The sequence below is a fragment of the Equus przewalskii genome, chromosome 28 (genome assembly GCF_037783145.1).
Source record: "Equus przewalskii isolate Varuska chromosome 28, EquPr2, whole genome shotgun sequence".
Classification (NCBI taxonomy): Eukaryota; Metazoa; Chordata; class Mammalia; order Perissodactyla; family Equidae; genus Equus; species Equus przewalskii.
The window spans coordinates 13,134-35,345 of NC_091858.1; the positions used below are offsets into that span (position 1 = coordinate 13,134).

The window sequence follows — 22,212 nt, forward strand, 5'->3', positions numbered from 1 at the left end:
CCCCGGTCGGGGGTCCCGCTCGAAGGACTGCAGTTCCCAGAGGGCTCGGGGACTCGGTGCCTGTCCTCGGGGGCAGAACGGCGGGTCTCTCCTGTCAGCCTTAAAATGGAGATAATTCCCCACCTGATTGATAGGGCTCCAAAAGCTCCAAATGATTTTAGTGTCTGATGATTATTTGGGGGTGGGGGGATGAGGACCTGATACACAAAGTCTTTTCCCTGGTATCTCTCATTCTTTCTTAGAATAAAGCCCCAAATCTGTAAACTGAGTTGCTACTGCTGATTTTGTTGAAAGCATTCTGGCTGATAAATAAAGAGCACGGGCAGGGCTGATTGAAGAGACGTAGAAGAAGAAACATGATTAAGAATGAGTTCACGAGGAAGAGTAAGATGTGAAAAAGAAGTAGGGAGGTTGGCTCTGAAGTGGAGAATTGTGCGGACCTGGAGTTTAGGTCCAGGAAGGGCCCCTCGCCCTGAGCCAAACATAAACCAAGCCAAAAGAGGCTTTTTTACTCAGTGTCAGAGACTCTGGGCTGTAGCTCCAGTTCTTCATGGAAATCGGGGAAAGACCAATTGTATCACAAGTGCCATTCTAGTCCAAATTACCATAGTCGCCTGAATCGTGTCTCGACATCTAATCTTGCCTTTCCTCGAGCCTTGCTGTTCAAGGCAGCCAGATGGACATTTAAAGATTCATCTGTTTATGTCACTCTTCTCAGAACCCTTCAGTGGCTGCCCTCTGCCCTGGAGTAAGGCGTAAACCCCTTAACACAGTTTATAAAACCCTGAAATCTGGCTCTGCCAGTCCTGAATTACCTGCTGCTATCTTCCTGTTGTTCTCTGTCCTCGGGCCACGTGGGTTTTTTAGTATCTCCCACATCCCAAATTCTTTGCTGTCCCTTAATCTACACATTCCCTCTGTTTAGAACATCTCCCTCTAGTCATCCTTCAGATTTCAATTCAAATGTCTCTTCTTCAGTGAAGCCTTCCCTGACCTCCTTCCCCTTAATTCAAATTAATTCTCTCACAGAACCCTTTTATTTCTGTATGTTAGCACCTACAAACGTAGGTTCTTTACCTGCCACACAAGAGGGGCCAAATACAAACTGGAACTCCAGGCTTATGGCAAGGAGAGGGTTTTTATTTCAGATGACATCAGCCAGGAGACAAGAGTGAGCCCTCATATTTGTCTCGTTTCCTCTCTCCTCCCCAAAAGAGGGGAGGTGAGGGGTTTTAAAGTTTTGTGAGGAATGTGGCTGTTTGTAGAGAGTGGGCGGAGTCAGTGGCCTGGCTGGTCGGAGCTTTCCCACCTGCCTGTGTTCCACCTTGGGATGCTGCTTGCAGGAAGAAGGAGGAGATGATAAGGAACCCAGGTGGGCGACCTTGGCTGTTTGTCTTCACAGCGGATAGGGAATTCTGGGAGCCAGGGAGTAAGCAGGGAAAGAGTGATTTGGTTTTAACCCCATGCATGCTGGGTTTAATGTAGGGGAACTGATATCAGGGCTGGCATCACATAGACTTGCCACAATTTGTAACTATACATTAATTTGTGCTGCTATTTAATGGACATCTTCCCCACTTGACTGTAAGTTCCATGAGATCAAAGACCATGCATGTTTTGTGCAGCACTGTGCTAAGTGCTAAGCAAAGAGCCCGACAAAGTTGAGTGTCGGGAAGCTGCCATTCCACACTTACTATTCTCAACGTCAGCTAGGTCCTAGCATCATTTAGCAGTCCTTTATTTGTCCACGGTTATCTCATTTTCTCTGTGGTTGTCCTTTTTTCTGATTCCAGAGCCTTTCCAGATACTGCTCTCCTCAGCTCTCTACCTCATCACCAAACCCCTCTTTCTTAGTCAATGAATTCACCACCATCTATTTCACAGAAAAATGAGAGATTTTCAGATGGGACTATATCCAACTTCTGTGAAGGTTAATTTTATGTTTACTTGACTGGGCTAAGGGATGTCCAGATAGTTGGTAAAACATTTCTGGGTGTGTCCGTGACAGTGTTTCTGGAAGACATTAGCATTTGAATCGGTAGAGTGGTAAAGATTGCCCTCGCCAATGCTGGTGGGCATCATCCAATCCATTGAGGGCCTGAATAGACTAAAAGGGTGGAGGAAGGGTATATTTACTCTTTCTGCTTGAGCTAAGACATCTGTCTTCTGCCCACGGACATTGGCACTCTTATCTCGGGGTGTCTGACTTGGACCAGGACTCACACCATTGACTCCCCTTGTTCTCATGCCTTCAGGCTTGGACTAGAACTATGCCACTGGCTTCCCTCGGCCTCCAGCTTGGAGGTGGCAGGTCATGGGACTTCTCAGCTCCACAATTGCATGAGCCAATCCCTCATAGTAAATCTGTTTTTATCTATCTATGAATATCCTATTGGTTCTATTTCTCTGGAGAATCCTGACTAATACAACTTCCCTGTACTCAATTCTGAAGGCATAGTATGGAAGGAAGCACAGATTACTTCAAGGTTGTCCCTCCATAGGTGTATGTTAACTATGCACCCATGGTAGTTACATTATTGTTCAAAATCGTTGCTGCCCCTACTTGCAGGAGGATCATACTTGCCTGCCCAGTAGAACTCAGGCTTGGACCTGTGACTTGCAATAATCTCCTCTTTGAGAAAGATGTGCATTTTTGTCCTGTTTAAGAGTCAGCTTCTCATCTACCATTTCCTTTCCCTCTGCCGTGAGATTTAGAATATCTCATATAAGACTATTCCATCAGCCTGTATTCTGGAGTGAAGATATGGATATGTAGAATGAGTGAGAAAGACACCTTGGTTGTTATCTCTGAGATTTTTCAGGTTGTTCAATTCTATAGCATAACTTAGCCCATCCTGATGGAGTCAGCATCAAGATGCTTTCGGAGCACTTATAGGGTAATATTTTTCTTTTTCTTTTTTTAAATTTAATTTTATTTATTTATTTATTTTTGAGGAAGATTAGCCCCAAGCTAACATCTGCCACTAATCCTCCTCTTTTTTGCTGAGGAAGACTGGCCCTGAGTTAACATCCGTGCCCATCTTCCTCTACTTTATATGTGGTACACCCACCACAGCATGGCTTGCCAAGCAGTGCCATGTCAGCACCCAGGACCCAAACTGGCGAACCCTGGGCCACCAAAGAGGGTAATACTTTTCAAATGCATGTATGTTTATTTTATTTTGTTTTGTTTTAAATAATTCATTTTTCCCAACAACAGTATCAACATCTTCCCCAACAAAAACACAGCAGCCAACTTTAGGTCCTATAAGTTAAAGTTAAAAATGTAAAATATAAATACCAGCTGAAGTGCAAAATTCTAACAAGTATGATTAAATTAACAAGACATGTTTCTGTTGTGTGCTGTGCAGATACCCACAATACTACTACTGTCCATACAAGACTCACAAAGCTAGTCAAGAGACTATGATTATGGCACTTCTCAGCTTGAATCTAAACACCACAGGCAAGGAACACACAATTTACCAGCTACTCAGAAATGATTCAGAAGTGATTGTATTATCGTGAAAAGAAGACTATACTGTGAATCCTTCTGTTTTCACTGATTTTAATAGGTGCAATATTTTTATATTTTCGTATCTGAAATCCAGAAGTACCTTATAATTGCTGTTGAACAGGTGCTAGTGGTGAGTAGTCATGCTCGTGCCAATACACAGGCACATAGGATAGGTTTCAACAGCTTGGAAGAAAATCCTGGAACCATCGTAAACCAATTTGTACTGGCCCTATTGTATCAATAACGACATGTCAAGGTCATCTTGCAGGGGCAATGACCAAGAACTGCAAAACATGCAGCTGGAATGTGCTCAGAAGATGGAAACCTTGCCCTCAGATGACCTCAAGCCACAGGGAACCACAAGTTCCCTGACTATGGAACTCAGTGTGAGAAGAAAGTGGTGAGGGGAACCTAATAAGAAGCAAAGGGTCCCTTGATTTGTAGCACACTGGACTTATAAGAGTGTTACACTCCCACCCTCCAATCAGATTCCAACAAGCTAGTGTTATGCATAATTACTCCTACTCCCAACTCCTTAAAAGTCTGTCCCAGCTTCAGCTCAGGGAGACAGATTTGAGCCTTGCCTCCTATCTCCTTGCTGGTTGACGTTGCAATAAAGCTCTTTCTTCTCTCAAAAGCCAGTGCCCTTGTATTGGCTTCTATGCATATCAGGCAACAAGCTCTTGCTCAGTAACAATCTCAGCCACAATAGTGGAGCATACTTAAGAATTGCTGTGGTACTAATACTCTTGGCGGCAAGGAAAACAATACTGGGTGGAAAAACATAGGCACAGACAATACTGAATGGAAAAATGATTCAGAATAATAGGATTCTGGGGGCTGGCCTGGTGGTTAAGTTCACACACTCTTCTTCAGCTGCCCAGGGTTCACAGGTTCAGATCCTGGGCATAGACCTACACACCACTCATCAAGCCATGCTGTGGCAGCATCCCATACACAAAATGGAAGAAGATTGGCACAGATATTAGCTCAGGGTCAATCTTCCTCACCACAAAAAGAATAGGATTCTGAACACGAAAAGTTTAGCAATGCCTTAACCATTTTATTTTCCTTTTTACATGAGTACGAGAGTCATATCTCATTTTAAAATGTATGATTAAAAGTAGGTCTAAATAAGTCTAAAAGGGATCTATTAATAATGTGAAATAAAAGGTCAAAACAAGAAAGTATTACGTCATAATTCAGTTGGCAGTGTTTTTTCTTTATTGGTAACACAGAAAACAATGGTGCATCTTGTCACTCCACAGTGCCTTAGAATCTACAGAATGCTTCATGTTGTTTATACTTATTTGGGGAAATGTAAAATGAAAAATTCTAAAATAAATCCTCTCTAATACCTCTTCTTGTTCTGTAGTTCTGTGCTTTTCTGTGTTGGAGCCTGGATCTCAGAGCTGATGAAGGACAGTGTCCAGGGACTCAGGTCCACTTTTTAAGGGCCATGATTCCACTTTGCTGCCCAAGGTAAGGAAATAATTTTGAACCTTCAGATCCAAGCTGACTAAACTAAGACCATACTATGCATACAGAATAAATAAGGTAAGTACCTGAAAAACAGACTTAGAGGCAACAAGAGCCTAGAGCACAGGAAAGAATGTTCTGGAGCATCTTAGTGATTCTCTCATTTTCCTCTCCAGCTAGGGTTATGGGACTACGTTTTTCTCTCTTTCCCCAGGAGTTTCATTCATAGGGCAAACACCATGCTGCTCTGGGAAGGAGTTTGTTTGCCTCAATCCTTGAAATGTCCAGAATTCGTTCCAATTAACCCAGTGAGGGGTCTTAAGGGATCCTGAAGTCCTAAGCCAGGGAACCTGATGAAATTACAGGAGTGCGAGTGGGAACTCTCCTGAGCTCAGATTGCTCCAGGTATAGAGCTCCTTTAAGATTTCCAGAGGAACCAGCAAGTAAGCAGGACTATTTTCAAAGCTATTTATATAGATAATCAGAAAGCATAAAGTAGGTATCTTAGGGGAAGACCAGGTGAATTGGATCTTTTAATGTTTCAGGAACAGATGGGCCCTATGACTTCTAGCCCCAAACCATTTCCAATTCAGTCCCACTGTCTGGACTCCCAAGACCTTTCTATGCCTCCTATTGTGACCAGAAACCAGGCAAGGAAAGGGTTACTGAGAATTTGATCCGTAATTAACATGGTCTGTCAAATGTTTTCCAGACAAGGAGAAAAATAAATGAGCAGTTTTTCAGAGGTTGATGTCCCCCTTTTTGCAGACATTGCCATCCTACAATGAAACTTACACAATTGCTGCAAGACTCCTACAAATTACTCCAGCTCTAAGTGACCAAAAGTTACCATGGACCCATTATGTAATGACATGTTCCTTGAATTCAGTATGTAATGGCATGTTCCATTGAACTTGCTATGTCATGGTACCCTGACTTTGTTATGTAAATGGTGCCTTGAACTCATTATGTAATGATCTGTACCTGTGCCCTGATTGAGCCCAGTTGTTACACAGTTGTAACATATCCTGTGCACTCTGATGTACAAAGTCTCCACCAGCACTAAGCTCGGAGAGACACTGTTTGGGGAGCTACCCCCAGTGTTCTCCATTGCTTGAGCAAGCAATAAACCTTTTTCTCCACCCACTTCATCCTTGGTAGTGTTTTTAGCTCCACACTCGCCAAGAGGCGAACCCAGTGAGTTTGGTTACACTATGAGCTGCAGAGGATCCATCAATGTAAAAGCGATGCCTTCAGATGTGTTCCCCTATTCTCCAAGGAGCTCATCCAGGAGGATACACACTATGTAAGGATGTAAGGGGCAGAGGACACTTCAATGATAACCTCCCCCTCATCTCCACAAAGAGGTTCTGTAAAAATCATTAGCAGTTCTGCCCTATCTGATTCTCTGCATCAGCTTCTCTCCAAATGGAAAAGTGACCCTGTGCTCTTTTATTTCCTCTCCCTGAATGTTTTGCATCTATTAAACCAAAGCAAGGAAGCACAAACTCAAAGATGGAAGGTCCAAAGTCGGAAAGGGCAGGTGAGCTGATCAATGGGAGCGTCTTCACATCCGGCACAGAAATTCTTCTTTCCTAACAAATTCCACTGTTCAACTTGTTTCAAACTCCAGAATGAGTAACTGCATACGTTAAAAAGTGCATTTATATCCAGAGGGGAGTGTTTGTATATATGTTTTAGTTAATAAATAAAAAAGTATCCTGACCTCTGAGAGTCACTCAATAAATCACGTCTATTATTTACATTTATCATCATTATCCTTAACTTTTCCACATATCCTTTATTAGGGAACAGTTTGTTCTGCTACACTATTGCTGCTATGAGTCTTTCTTTCACGACAAAACAGACTCCTGAGTCTTTTTTATTCACATTTTCTCAATTACTATTAAAAAGTTAATTTTAAATTTCTCAGTATTTGAGGTTTTATTTTTTGTGTATATAAGTTGACTCAGTATTAATTATAAATTTTATTGTCTTATAATCACAAAATTGACCTATAAATTTTCCTTCTTTCCATTTATTTGCATTTTTATCAGGCCAAGTAAATTATAATTTTAAAATAAGTTTTCAAGGTAAACTTGACTGTTAATATTTAAGGTGTAGCATCACTTATGTTTTTAAAATAAATTTTAGTGTTCACATATTCTAGATTCATACTTATTTTTGGTCATTTTGCTCATAAAAATGAATAAAATCTTATTATATTTCTATTGAATCATTTTAAAATACGAGTCTACCATGTCGAGACTCATGAAAGAAAGCCAAACAAATATTCAGGGGAAAAATAATATCATTTAAATATTTTCATTATTAGAAAAGAAAGTGAAAAGATAAACTGTTTGAATATTTCAGATTTCAGGAAAACAAAACAAAAATGTTAAAGAATCTAGGCGAAAGAAAACAATGCAAATATAATCAATTCAAAAGTAAACTTAAGAGCAAATAAAAATATTCAAAATAAATTAGATAAATTTTGGAAACTTTTAAAAAGCAAATAGTAAGTGAAAGTATATATGAGAAATCATGAAATATGTGGAAAAATTAAAATATCACTGACAACACCAAATTCAGTGATAATCAATAAATTAGAAGTTAAAAATGAAATGGTAAAAATGACGTAATGAGAAATAGACAATCAAGGTTCGAGCTGGACTTCCGTCCTGGAGAGGTCTGGTCTATGTCTCGTTCACCCTGTTTACGCTCCAGCCCCTCAGTGGTCCGAGTGAAAAGCCTGCACTGTTCACCAGGTCTCATCCTCCACGGTGAGCCCTGGACTCTGATTTTTGTCCCTCCAGCCCTGAGAAGTTGCTGAAAGCTCTTTTCAGTGTCTCAGCCTCTTAGCTACCACTTTAGGTTTTGTAATTAGCAATCCTCTTAAAGAGAAATGTGGCCCCAAATGTTGAGCTCAACCTCCTTTGGCTCCTCTAGATCTTGTCTCTGCAAATTTTCATTGCCTGGGTAGCTCTCTGATGGCTTCAACCATCTGTTTTGTTTTATTTAGCTTGTACTCCATGGGAGGGTTGGTCCAAACCTCTGGTCAACCATAAATAGAACTCAATTTAATCATCTTTGAAGATAAACAGATCTTTCAGGGTCCACTCTTTATATAAAATGCTTGCTTTGGTGCGTTCCCTTTGACTCATCTTGTTTATCTGAGCACTATTTATATAGTGAGGGAATTCTTCTCTTAAAGTGAGTGGAGGTCATGGTATTTGTTTGCATTCACTGTAGAGTCTTTTAGCTTCCCGAGCAGGTTGGGAATGATGCATGGCCTTGAGTAGTTGTAGGTGAAGGATTCTTTCTCCCCTGCCTGTCAACCTCTAATTTTGTTGAGGCTCCAAACCCATGCATCAGCTTCGCTGAGTGAAGGACATATACTGTGCTCTGAAGGCTGAGTTTGAGCCTGTGCTGCTTCTCCTCGGTGAGGTGATTTTTGTCAGCAGTTCCCCCATTCACTCTTTTTGTTTAGTGTGTTCAAACTTTCTTCCAGTTGATTGTTTCTTTCCTCCAGCTGGGTCCCAACCAAAGCAATGATTTCTGTGACATTATTTACCACACCTCTTCTGCCTTCTTAGCGAAGTGCTAGTAATCTTTCAGAGAGAATGGTTAAGTGCTTTGTTGCTAAGCCAGATTCCAGGATTCAAATCCCAATTCCAAAGCCCACTGGCATGTGCCATTGAAAGAGTGATTTAACCTGAGTTACAGTTTTGTTATGTGCAAAATAGGCATAATAATTGTACCTACCTCATGGGTTATTGTGAAGACTAAATGAGAGAAGAAGAACTTAATAAATATTGGCTATTAGTAGTTGTTACTATCTTGAGGGAGTAAGTGCTTCCCTTTTTTCCTCCGGGTGTACAAACCCCTTAACGTCTTTTTCAGCATATTGGGGAATGTCAGCCACTGCTTTAGAATTTCCTCCTGAGAAGGATACATTATCCTGTGCATTTTCGCTAGCAAAAAAAATCCTGTATAACCTAAATCTTATCGTGAAGAAACAATCAGATAAACCCCAATTGAGGATCATTCTGAAAAACGGTGAGCCTGTATTCTTCAAAAACATCAATGTAGTAAAAAACAATGGCAGGCTGAAAATATACCAGGTTAAAGGAAACTAAAGAGACATGAAAACTAAATGCAATGCATAATCCTGGATTGGATGCTGAATTAGGGAAAAAATCTGTATAAGACATTATTCGGCCAATTTTTAAAATCTAAGTATGTTGTATATATTAGATATTGTTGTTGTATTAATGTTACATTTCCAAGATTTGATCATTGTGCTGTGATTATATAAGAGAATGCCTCTGTTCTTTAGCATAATACATGCTAAAATTTATCATGATACATGCTAAAACGTCTAGGGCTTAAGTGTCATGAGGTCTGCAACTTACTCTCAAATGATTCACAACAATGACAATAATACAAATAATATGTATATATGTTTGCATATAAATATATGTATATGTGTGTATATGTGTATGAATTTATATACCTACAAAGCAAATACAACAAAATGTTAAAAACTAGTAAGTCTAGATGGGGAGAATATGGGAATTCATTTACTATTACAATTTTTCTCTAGGCTTGAATTGCAGCTTTATTTTATTTATTTATTCTTATGATGAGGAAGATTGGCCCAGAGCTAACATCTGTTGCCAATCTTCCTTTTTTTGCTTGAGGAAGAGTGTTCCTGAGCTAACATCTGTGCCAATCTTCCTCTATTTTGTATATGGGACATTGCCACAGTATGACCTGATGGGCGATGCCAATGTCTGCGCCTGGGATCCGAACCAGCAAACCCCAGGCCGCTGAAGCAAAGCAATGTGAACTTAATCGCTAAGCCACCAGGCCAGCCCCTGAATTACAATTTTAAAAATTAAAAAGTTAGAAATTCTGGCTCCAGTATATCCCTATAATTATAGAGTAAAATAAAGCTTCTACACTCAGGCTCATCAAGAATTTCTGTTGATTTATATGAATGGATCATCTTTCTTATTTCTTTGCATGCTTCACAACATTTTGCTGAAAATGAATTTTTTTAATAGTAGAATGTGGTAACCCTGAAAATCTGATTCATCCCCCGTTCAGGGTTTTTCTGTTGCTTGCTGTAGGCTGCAGATGATTGTTTAGTGTCTTTTCTAAACTATTTTTGTAAAGTCTGTATTCTTTGTCCTGGGTAGTCTCTGAAGTCTCTGTTCCTTTAGCTTGCATTCAGCTAGTGTTTTGATAGAGATTTCTTGAACGTCAGGAGGCAAAAAGAGAGAGAGAGAAACTCTCATTCTTTGCAGGTTAGCTCTATGCCTGGGTCTTCATTGAATACTCCGTTCATTTACAATTCTGCCTCCACTTCCTTCACTTTGCTTCACTTGCACTGAGCCTGGAGATCAGCCAAAGATGAAATTCTAGGGCCTTCTCAGGACTTTTGTGAGCATGTATCTAAAGTAGCACCTAGAGCAGCCAAACAGAGACAGAAAGTAGAAGCGTGGTTGCCAGGGGCTAGGGCCGAGGGGAATGGAGAGTTCGTTTCAGTTTTGCAAAATGCAAAGAGTTGTGTGGATGGATGGTAGTGGTGGTTGCATGACAGTATGAATGTACTTAATGCCACTGAACCGTACACTTGAAAATGGTCCCAGTGGAAAATTTTATGTTGCGTGTATTTCATCACAACTAAAATATTATTGATGTTGATTACTGAGGTTTTAGACACACCCTTAAATTTTGCTCCCAAGGCTCATCCTAGTGGGTTGGCATCCTCACTCAGTCCCATCTCAACTGGAAGAACAGGAGACTCTGGGCCAGAACCCTGAATCCCACCCCTAGTTTCATTTCTTGTCTGTGAGTTGCTGGACAGTTCCAGAGGATCCAGGAGCCCCTTACGTAGCTAAAGAGGATCAAGGACCCGTGTCTCAGTCCCAGAAACCAAAGATTTCTGCATCTCGGTTCTGCAGAGGCAAGAACTGAGGGTCAGGTGGCCCATGGCCCTGATGTAGGAAGCAGCAGTGTGTCCCAAATTGTGCCCCACTGGGTTGGAGAAAATGCTGCAGACGCTCCACCTGTGCAGAGCTGAAACTAGCAGAGCTTAAAGGACACCTTGGAACCTGCTCTCAGCCTGACGATTCCGAGGCTAGTGGGTAACCAAGGGCCCAGGAAATCAGTTGGTCACTCCTAGAAGCCCTTGCAACCATGGGCAATTTCACATTCTTCTTGGCTAGAGTTGAGTTGCTTTCCTTCCTCTCTAAGTAGCTTCAATGTCTTCTCAGTCCCTACAGTGTGCAGGGCTTTTGGCTCGAAGCAGAAGAGGAAGAAGAACTGGATTTCACTAGGGGGAGGAGCCACAACCAGCACAGCTTATGGACTCCCCGATAAGGCCCAGCCGCCTCTTTCCAGGGGTTTTAATGAGAGAAGCTTCTACATGCTTCACACCAGAAATCTCTTTTCTTGGGGGTAAAAAAAAAAAGTTGTGTAACTTAATTGTTTTGGAAATTTCCATTTTTCAAATGATCTAATACCCAAATGACTAAAATGAGGAATCTTTCAGATTTTCTGGAAAAGAAACCAATTCAATGTCCCGCACCCAGAAATGTGGAATGAATGGACCATATTCAATGTAAGCCAAGAACCCTGGGAAGGCAACACTGGTTGCGGTTCCTGGCTATCTGGCTGTACAGGATTTTGCGATGGGAAGTGTACTGGGCTCTCCACTGGGGTAGCCAGTTGGCAACCTTTTTCTTTCTCTCTTGAGTTTCTTTCCTCCCTCCTTGCCTCCCTCCCTCCTTCCTTTCATAAAGCTGTTTTGAAAATACGCATTAAATGTATAGGTAATACCTGTCAGTATAGTACTACTGGGGAAATTGTTGTACAACAAAATTTTTTATAAGAAAGCAATGTTTCAGGATATACAGATATAGAAAAATACGAGGGAAGCTGCACATCACCACAACAGCCTTGATTTCTCTGAGATGTTTGATTATGGGTAATTTTAACTTTTCTCCTCCAAATTTCCTGTATTTAAAAAAATCATATTTTACTCTTTAAGAGGAAAAGAAAGTAGCAATCATCCTCTTTTTAAAATAGAGAGAGGGGCCGGCCAGTGACATAGTGGTTAAGTTCGAGCACTCTGCTTCGGTGGCCTGGGCTTCACCTGTTCGGATCCTGGGCGTGGACCTGCCCACCACCTGTCAAGCCATGCTGTGGCAGCATCCTACGTAGAAAAACTGGACTAACTTACAAGTAGGATATACAACTATGTACTGGGGCTTTGGGGAGAAAAAAAAAAAGAGGAAGATTGGCAACAGATCTTAGCTCAGGGCCAATCTTCCTCACTCACACACACGCTAAAATAAAATAAAATAAAATAGAGAAAAACCAAAGTCATCTTCATAGGTGCGACTCTAGTACACTCTTGTATGAAGGGCTAGAAGGAAGAGAAGCCCTATCCAGACATCATCGTCTCCTCAGGCTTCCCTATGTGTTGTGCCTGTCAGGTGTCAAATATCTTCAGGTACATTCTGAGACTGATGCCTCCCTGAAAGCTGGGTCTCGTTTGTTCTCTGACCTGTTGCCAGCAACTAAAACGGTGCTTGGACATCCTAGAACATGGTGTGTGTGTGTGTGTGTCTGTGTGTGTGTATGTGAGACTTATTAGGATTATGGAAATGTTTGGGAATCAAATTAGGAAAACTGCTCTTAGGGTCACTCTAAAGAGAAGAAAACCTTCAGAAGCGAAGCCACCACACAGAGAGCCCATTCCCACAGCAGCGCCCACGTTTCTCTTTACAGAAGACCTGGGACGCTCAGAGCTCCAGCTAAATTCCAGGCATCTGAACATAGGGATGGGAGGGAGGGAGGGAGGGTCAAGCATGACCGTCCCTGGGCAGATGACATGGGGAGTCAGTCCTGCAGGCCATTCTCAGGAACGTGAAGGTAGGAAGGGAGGGAGTGGACAGGTTGGGTCCCCAGGCCACTTTGTGTCCCCCAAATAGGACAGGGCTCCAGCTAAGAACCCAGGCTGCTCCCAAACACCCGCTCCCGGGAAGACAAACGACTCCAAGCGTTTGCTTCCATTGGCTCCTCTCCCATTTCCCCCATGGGTAGAAATTCCCCCAGGCGCCTGCTGGTCCTTAGGACGCTCCCTTGCCAAAGGGAACTCTCCCCATCCCACCTCACATTCCTTCTGAGTAAACCTCAATGGCAGCTGGAACCAGAAGTCCTGGAAAAAGGGCGGGACCAGCTCAGAGCGTAGCCAGAGCCTCAAAAGCCCCAGGAAGAGCTGGTTGTTTGCGGTTGCTAAAGGCAAGTATTCCCTGAGCCCCCATCCACAAGTCTGCTCTAAGTTTTTCTCTACTTTTCCCACCTTTTCATCTTGCTTTTGTACATCCTCCTGATGAAAGGACAAGGAGCCTAGAAGGAATCCCAAACTGTCTGGACACATAGATAGTAAACACCGAACTTGGCAACTGAGAAATTAGCATACGTTAAATATATGAAAAGGGTTGGTGTCTGTGACTTCCTGGCACAGTGTTAGCACATCTGACTTTGGACCCGAAGGTTGGGTGTTCAAATCACTTGGACCTCAAAGCAAGTGCTATGCTGTCGATTTGAAGATTTCATCAATTGTGCCTTTTAAAAACCGTACCTAGAAGAGCCTTTATATTATTTCTTTAAGCTCAGCAAAGGACAGGTTTTAAACTGAATGGGGAGTGAGGCTGACGCAGTGAAAGCTTAATCCTGACAAAGCCACAAAGATCTCCATTTCTGCAAACTTGGGTTTTTCCTCGTTCTCAGGTTACGACAACTGGTTTGTATCTGGAACTTGATTGTTTCATAGTCCTATTGGAGAGACGCAATTAGATGAATCCTAAGTAAAAAGGAGGTAAACGTCAGGATAATTTTCCACTCTCAGAGAGTTCAAGGACCGCACCCTCAACATAAATTGTTCATCAGCTTCACGGTATTTTCCCTTTAACCACAGTGTTCAGGGGCTTTTGACAAAGGAAGCTCAAAGTGTGAAAAATGTGTGTGTGTGTTTTTGTGTGTGTGTGAGGGGTGGGAGGAGGAGAAGAGAATTGGGAAACTAACTTCTTCATCAAGGTGACACAAATATCCACTCAGGGACACCATGCCATATCCATTTGGGGACCCAATAAAACCACTTTCACACCAGGGTAAATTCATTAACAAAGTCTCCTCATGCCCTGTTTCCATGTCATATCTGAAGCACAGCCAAGATAAGGAAATGAACATAACAACCTAAATTTCAGATCGTCTGGGTTTTTCTTCCCTTCTAGGTCATCCTTACCGTCGAGCTTAGGTGCCTGTCCATCGCAGAGTTGTTCACAAGAACTCCCTTGGGAGTAAAGAAAAGGTAAGAGACAGTCCGACGTTGGGAGGTGCCAGACAAAATTTACATCGGTTGCCAAAGAGAAGTCACAACCTTGACCCCGACGTGATTTGAACATGCAACCTTCTGACTACCAGAAAACTAATTATAGTCCGTCACCTCACATGTGAGCCTCATCGCCCCTTTTGCTCTCTCCCCTCCCCCCTTCCCCTCTGGTAACCACCAATCCAATCTCCGATGTTCTGTGTGTGGTTGTCATTGTTTTTCACTTCTACTTATGAGTGAGATCACACGGTGTTTGACTTTCTCCCTCTGGTTTATTTCACTTCACATAATACCCTCAAGGTCCATCCACGTTGTCACAAATGGCCGGATCTCATCATTTCTTAGGGCTGAGTAGCATTCCATTGTGTATACATACCACGTCTTCTTTCTCCATTCTTCCCTTGGTGGGCACCTAGGTTGCTTCCAAGTTCTGGCTGTTGTGAATAATGCTGCAGTGAACCTAGGGGTGCAGGTGTCTTTCTGCATTGGTGTTTTCGAGTGCTTTGGATAAATACCCAGCCGTGGGCTAGCTGGATCATATATATGGTAGACGGATTCTTAGTTTTTCCGAGGATGCTCCATACTGCTTTCCATAGTGGCTGCACCAGTCTGCACTCCCAGCAGCAGTGTAGGAGAGTTGCCGTCTCTCCCCATCCTCTCCCACACTTGTCTCTTGTGTCGTTAATTAGAGCCGTTCTGAGCAGAGGAAGGTGACCTCTCCTTGTAGTTTTGATCTGCCTTTCTCTGATGGCTAATGATGTTGAGCACCTTTCCATTTGCCTGTTGGCCATCCGCATGTCTTCTTTGGAGAGATCACTGCTCAGATCTTTTGCCCGTCTTTTTAATTGGGTTGTTGATTTTTGTTGTTGTTGAGCTGTGTGAGTTCTTTCTGTATTTTGGCTAGAAACCCCTTATCCGATATATGGTTTGCAAGTCTCTTCTGCCAGCTGTTAGGTTGTGTTTTGGTTTTGTGGAGGGTTTCCTTTGCCGTGCAGAAGATTTCTTTTACTTTGACGTAGTCCCATTTGTTCCTTTTGTGTTTTGTTTGCATTGCCCAGTCAGACGTGGTACTTGAAACTAGGCTGCTAAGACTGATGTCAAAGAGCATACTGCCTATGCTTTCTTGTGGGCGTTGCATGGTTTCGGGTGTGACATTCAAGTCAAACCCCAGGAGGCTGCAGTTCCCCCGAGAGCGAGCGTAGCGGGGACCCTGCGTCCCTGTCAGCGCACCTGGCCGCTCCGCGGAGGTCCGAAGCAGCGTGTGGGCGGGGCCCCAGGAGTTCTCCCAGGAGGGTGTCCCTGTGGCTGTCCGCAGTCCACTGCCGGAGGGGGGGGGGGGCGGGGAGGGGGGGGCGGGGAGCGCGCGGCTGCTGGGTCTCCGTCCTGGGAGGCGTTGGCGATCCGCGCCTGCCTGCGCAGAGCCGAGCCTGGTGGAGTCTGGCCGTGCTCTGCTGCTCTCTCCCGGGCCGGGCTCGTCCATTCCCCTGGCGTCCGTGGGGGCTGCTCATGCATGTGCAGCTCCTTTGGTTTGTCTACACTGCTCCAAAAAGGAAGGGAGAATGCTGAGTCACAATCATCACCATTTGACTCTGACATTTTCCCCAAAGGATTTAGTGGGTAGCCTGGCCTAAGTTTTTTTGGAAAAGAACCCTTCTCCTTCTCCTTTTCCTTCCACATCAGGAAATCACTCCTCTTTCGGACTTGTCTCTCCAGGAGTGCCAGGACATGAGGGCTGAGAAATGAGAGGTTACCAGGTTCTATAAGGTTAGCTGTAGGGTGTCTCTCCCGAGAGGACTCTGAAGAATGGAGGGCAAGAAACTCTAGATTAAAATCACATGGTGCCAAGGTGGAAGGTGCTAAGAACAAGTCTTTGGCACAAGCTTGCCACCAGGATAATTCTGAAATTGACAGGCTTGAATGGTCAGTGCCTCTGATTGTTGGGATATAAGTAGACGACCCACCAGGGCTATCTGGAGATGAGTTCTCTGGAACAGACTTCAATAAGATGGAAACCGATTTAGATTGAGTCACAGTTAAAGGGTGGTTTGTCGGTGGTGAGACAGACAGGCTTGGTGGTGCGTGATGACAAGCCAGTGAGTCATTGGGATTCATTATCTGGGACTAATTTGGTAAGGGGTTAATATCTTGGGAAAGGGTGCGGTCAAGAGAGAAGATCGTATTCAGAGACAGAGTGGCCTCTGGTTGGAGAATAGGATCCATTGCCTGGGTGTCATGTGGTGGGAGAGGGGGAAGGGCAAGGGGTTGGGGTGGGGAATGGTCTGCTGGGAATTTGGACTCCAAGGGAGGAAAAGGCTCTGGTGGCATAGAGTGACCCGGTGGTGAGGGTGAAAGAAAGTCAGCTAAGGGTGTCGTTGGGTTAGGTGAGAGAACGGAGGGGGGCGGTGGGGAAGGGTCAGGTGGGGGGGATGGTGTTAGGTCTCCTGGAGGGACTTCTGAGAAGGCAGAGGACAGAGCGAATGATGACTCAGTCCCAGAAGCTGTGGAAGCCATAGAGGACACAGAGGCAGTATCATCTTCCAGGTCCTCCAGAATGACCAAAACACCTCACAGAATGACCAAAACAAAAAGACCCAAAAAACCCTCCCAAACCCAAAACCAAAAAGATCCAAACAAAAACCAAACTCAACAAAGCCGAAGAAACTCTCACAATAAAACCCAAACCAGGTGTTGGCAAGGATGCTGAGTAACTGGAACTCTCTTGCGTTCTGTGGAAATGCAAAATGGTACAGTCAGTCTGGAAAACAGCCTGGCAGTTTCTTATACAGGTACCCACACGTGTATCATATGACCCAGTGATCTCAGCCCTGGGCATTTACTCAAGAGAAATGGAAACTTATGCTCACACAGAAACCTGTATGTGAATGTGCATAACAGTTTTACTCATAGGCAGCAAAAAAAGTGGAAATAACCTAAATTTCCTTCAACTGGGGGATGGATCACCAAGTTGTGATATGTCCATACACTAGAATAGTACTCAGCAAGGAGAAGGAATGGATGATTGATACACACAACGATAAGAATTAATCCCAAATACATTTTGCTAAGTGAAAACAGCCAGACTCAAAAACTACATACTGTATAATTCATTTATGACATTCTAGAAAAGGCAAAACTAGAGAGCAGACAACAGCTGCCAGGGATGCGGAGCTGGCGGAGGAATTAGCCATAAAGGAGCAGCAGGAGGGAATTTTTCATGTGGTGGGGCTGTTCTGTATCTTGATTACGGTGATACACAACCCCCAGCATTTGTCAAAACTTATAGAACTGTATACAAAAAGGACAGAAATGCACAGTGATAAATCACTTAAGACAAAGAAACCCTAGACTCAGAAGGGCAAAGGCTATAAATAGGCAGCACGAAAGAAGAAATCCAGCTGTTTCTTACACATGTGAAAAGATCTCAACCAAACTTGTAATTAATTAAATTCCATTTAAAACAGTAAGATGCCATTTCCACCAGTGAGATTAGGAATGATTAAGAATTTGACAACACACAGTGATGGTGACTGTGGAAATTGGCACTTCCATACTCAGGGTGGGAATTTAAACACAACCTCTCTGCAAAACAAGAAGGCAATAGCCATCAAAATTTAAAAAAATTTTATCCTTTGACCTATTTTTTCATTTCTATGAACTTATCACATAATACTTATCCATGTATGCAAAAATGTGTGTAAAAGTGTACTTGTTACAAAATTGTAAAGCCAGAAAATGAAAAACCACCTAACTGTCCTTTCACGCGATTGGTTCCATGAATTATTGCATTGTTGCAATGGGAAACATTGAAGAAGAACTGAATGCATTGATACGGAAACTCCTAAGGTAGACTAAGTTCAAAAGGTAAGGTGCACAATAGTGAAGATAGTATAGTCTCATTTTACATAAAAATACAGGATACATATTTTTTTGCTTATTCAAACTGGAGTTTTTGGGGAGAGATATACAAGAAAGTGGGGATGGCAGTTTTCTCTGGATGGCAGGCCTAGGAAGTAAGTGGGAAGGAAACTCACTTCTAAATATACACCCTTTTGTGATGCTTGAATTTAAAAATTATATACATTTGTGCTAGTTTCCTAGGAATAATGAAAATGAAAAGATGGGATAAATGTTTTTTGGATGAATTAGAGCTCCAGCTCTAGTCTGCTCGGCTGCCAGAACAGAACAACACCGCCTGGGCGGCTTAACAACAGAAATTTGTTTCTCACAGTGCTGGAGGCTGGACGGAGATCAGAAAGCCAGCATGCTTGGCTTCTCCCCAGGCCTCTCTCCTGGGCATGTCGACAGCTTTCTAACTCCATCCACATGTGGCCTTTCCTCCACGTGTGCGTCCCTGTTGTCTCTCTGTGTGTTCAATTTCCATTTTATCAGGACACTGGTCAGAGTGGATTACAGGCCCACTTTAAAAGTCTCATTTTACTAAGTCACCTCTTTTAAAGGTCCTATCCCCAAATAGTGCCACGTTCTGAAGTACTGGCAGTAGGGACATAGGAATTTTGGGGGGAGATGATTCAGTTCGTAACAATGCTAAAGCAAAGTAATGCATGCTATTGCAGGAAAATCATAATACATAATAAAGAATAAAGGAAAATTACTGGATTCAAACTTAGCTTTTCACTCATAAATGAGTGAGATTATGCAGTCACCCTATACCAGTCTATATTCCTTGGAGAGACTCCCAGAGGTGAATAACTGAGAGGGTATAAATATTTTGAAGACTCTAGGCACGCATTACCAAATTGGCTCCTGGAAAATTCTCACTTAAAACTCTGCTCAATTATGAGCCCCAGAAAGAATGGAAAGAATCTGGAGCATTGGCCTCTTGTTTGGTGGTGGTTGTTGCTTAAGCACGTTAGCAATCAAAGATTGAAAGTTGAAACATTGAAAGAAGAATTAGGAGCATGGGGAATATTGCTAAGACATTGGTTATCATCCTCATTCCACCTCAACTTTAAATAAAAGTGAATGACGTAAAAAAATCACTTGCCTGTTTGAAAGGGGAGATAAGGTGTGGGGCTGCTGCTCTTGCGTTGGTGGCAGCTGCCTCACACGTGGGTCCTTGCACACTCTACTTAAGGAGTGACGACTGATTGAGTTATATGACCTTCTGTTGATATCCACCTATTAGGAATTTTCTTAGTTATGTTTCTTCAATATGGTTATTACGTATTCATCCTGTATTTTAATTTGTAATCGACCTCTCTAACCTGGAGAATACCAGGCCCACAAGCTCTCCTTGTTAAGCATCTCTGAAAGCTTCCCTAAGTCCACCTCCAAAAGTACATGACTGTCGTCACCTGGGATCTTTTAAAGCTGACCAACAAGGGCTGCTGCCTGCATGTTTCCCTGAACTTGAGGGGCTTCTTAATATAATGTGGATTCATTCATTAATTAAAGCAGTTTTCCCTTTTCACTGGTGTGGTGGGCATGAAAGTGGGCCACTCAGAGGTCCTGCTGTGGGGAGGACACCCGATTTCCCACCTGCATCTGCCTAGGCATTCACACTGAGGCCACACCTCCTTGGACTGCTCTCAGCCGGCGACTGCGCGTGGCAGTGGTAGGGCAGGCCCATCTCTGAAGGTACAGGACTTCTTTAACAGCTGACTTGGGACTCCCCACTAGTCTGCCCAAACCTTTATTAGGTCTGCCCTGCTGTCTACCCAGTCCTACTTCCTTCTCTTTCTCCTTCACGGAGTTCAGACCTGCACCCCAGTCTGATGACTTGCCTTAACTTGTCTGGCTCCCTCCTAGTGGTATGCTATTAGTTTGTGAGGGCAACTATCAATTTCTTAGGAATTTTGTGAGCTGGTTATTAAATGCAGACATTATTAAAAGTAAATTACACATGGGCCAGTTCTGATGGCCTAGTGATTAAAGTTCAGCGCTCACTGCTTCAGCAGCCTGGGTTTGGTTCCCAGCCCCAGAACCATACCACCTGTTTGTCAGTTGCCATGCTGTGGTGGCGGCTCATATAGAAGAACTAGAAGGACTTAAAATTAGGATATTCAGCCATGCACTGGGGCTTTGGGGAGGAAAAAAATGTAAATTATACAAACTTATAATTAAATTATATGAAAAAGACAAGAACTATGGAAAATTCCTCACTGCCTAATTATTTTACTACATTTCACAGTAATCTATGCTCCTCAGGTTATGTAGGTCTCTGAAATCTGTATGGCGACAGTGCTATGTGATGGGGTGCTACGGCCATACATCTCTTCTCAACTCATCTCCACTGATGTCATCTTGGTAACTTGGAGTAGACCATGGTGGGACTATTTACTTCAGGAGAGTTGGCAAACACTATAATATAAACACTATAGAGGCTTGATTTATTCTTTTGTTCGTTGTCTAGACAAAAGATTTGTCCTTAGGCCAAATCTAAGCAGTTGCTTGTTTTTGCAAATAAATTTTTATTGGAATATAGCCCTGCCTATTTGTTTACATATTGTCTCAGTCTGCTTTCACACAACAATGGCAGAGTGGAGTAATTGCAACAAGACCACATGGCCCCCAAAATATTTACTACCTCGTCCTTTATAGAAAGTATTTCTTGACCCCTCATCTAGACTTAAGAAAGTGATGGAGAAAATCTTAATGCAGATTAAATTTAGAAGTGTGATGTGTCCATAGCTATTACATTGTGAAGAAGAAGAATAACAAAAATTGTGGAAATATTCTTCCAGTACTTGAAAACTAGTATCTTTAATGATCTATTTATTTTCTGAATTGGATAGTAATTAAGCATTTATTCACAGTCTGATTTTGTTGAATCATGGTTGAATTGCAACCATACGTTGGCTATAGATACAACAGGTTGACAAAAACCATTAAAAGCATACTGTGAGAATCAGTTGGCTATATGGAATTTACAATAAACAGCATTGTGCATTTTCTTATTGCAGGCATCCCCCCTTATCCTCAGGGTTTATGTTCCAAGACCCCCGGTGGATACCTGAAACCATGGATAGTACTGAAGCCTATATCTACCATGTTTTTCCTATACATACATACCTATGATAAGGTTTAACTTATAAATTAGGCACAGTAACAGATTAACAATACTAATTGATAATACAATAGCATAATTATGACACTATACTGTAATAAAAGTTACCATAGATTTTAGCAACCTCAGGATAGTGTTTTTTTCTTTCCTTATTAAGCCGAGAACTTTTACCTTTTCACTTAAAGGATGCACTTTATGGCTTCTCTTTGTCATGTCAAAATTGCCAGCATCACTACTCTTGTGCTTTGGGGCCATTATTAAGTAAAATAAGGGTTATTTGAATACAAACACTGACACTGCGACAGTCAATCTGATAACTGAGATGGATACTGAGTGACTAAGGGGCGGGTAGCGTGTACAGTATGGATCCACTGGACAGAGGGAGGATTCACGTCCTGGGCAGGACAGAGCAGGACGGCACGAGATTTCAGCATGCTACGCAGAATGGTGTGCAATTTAAAACTTATGAATTGTTTATTTCTGGAATTTTCCATTTACTATTTTTGGACTGTGGTTGATTGCAGGTAACTGAAACTGAGGAAAGTGGAATCACAGATGACGGGGGCTATTGTATTTTTAAATTGTGCACTACACATCCTTTACACCAGTAAAATTTGTACTAAACTTATGGATGAATATACGTGTATACATTTTTTCTGCAGAGATCCAATTGTCATATATTTAAAGCACAGTACAAGATCCTCCTTATTTTTCTCTCACAGGTGCTTCCCCCAGTAACTCTCACACCTATCTAATCTGGCCTTGCCCTCTGCTGCCTAG

General features: G+C 42.6%; 1 long non-coding RNA gene and 1 pseudogene across 1 annotated transcript; one reads left to right on the forward strand and one right to left on the reverse strand.

The window, feature by feature from the left end:
• Window positions 1–4,877: 4,877 nt before the first annotated feature.
• Window positions 4,878–6,721, forward strand: LOC139080113 (uncharacterized). Its single transcript, XR_011534292.1, has 2 exons — window positions 4,878–4,999; window positions 6,491–6,721. It is a non-coding gene; the product is annotated as an uncharacterized lncRNA (long non-coding RNA).
• An 8,905-nt stretch (window positions 6,722–15,626) lies between these two features.
• Window positions 15,627–21,388, reverse strand: LOC139079991 (spermatogenesis-associated protein 31D3-like; annotated as a pseudogene).
• Window positions 21,389–22,212: the final 824 nt, after the last annotated feature.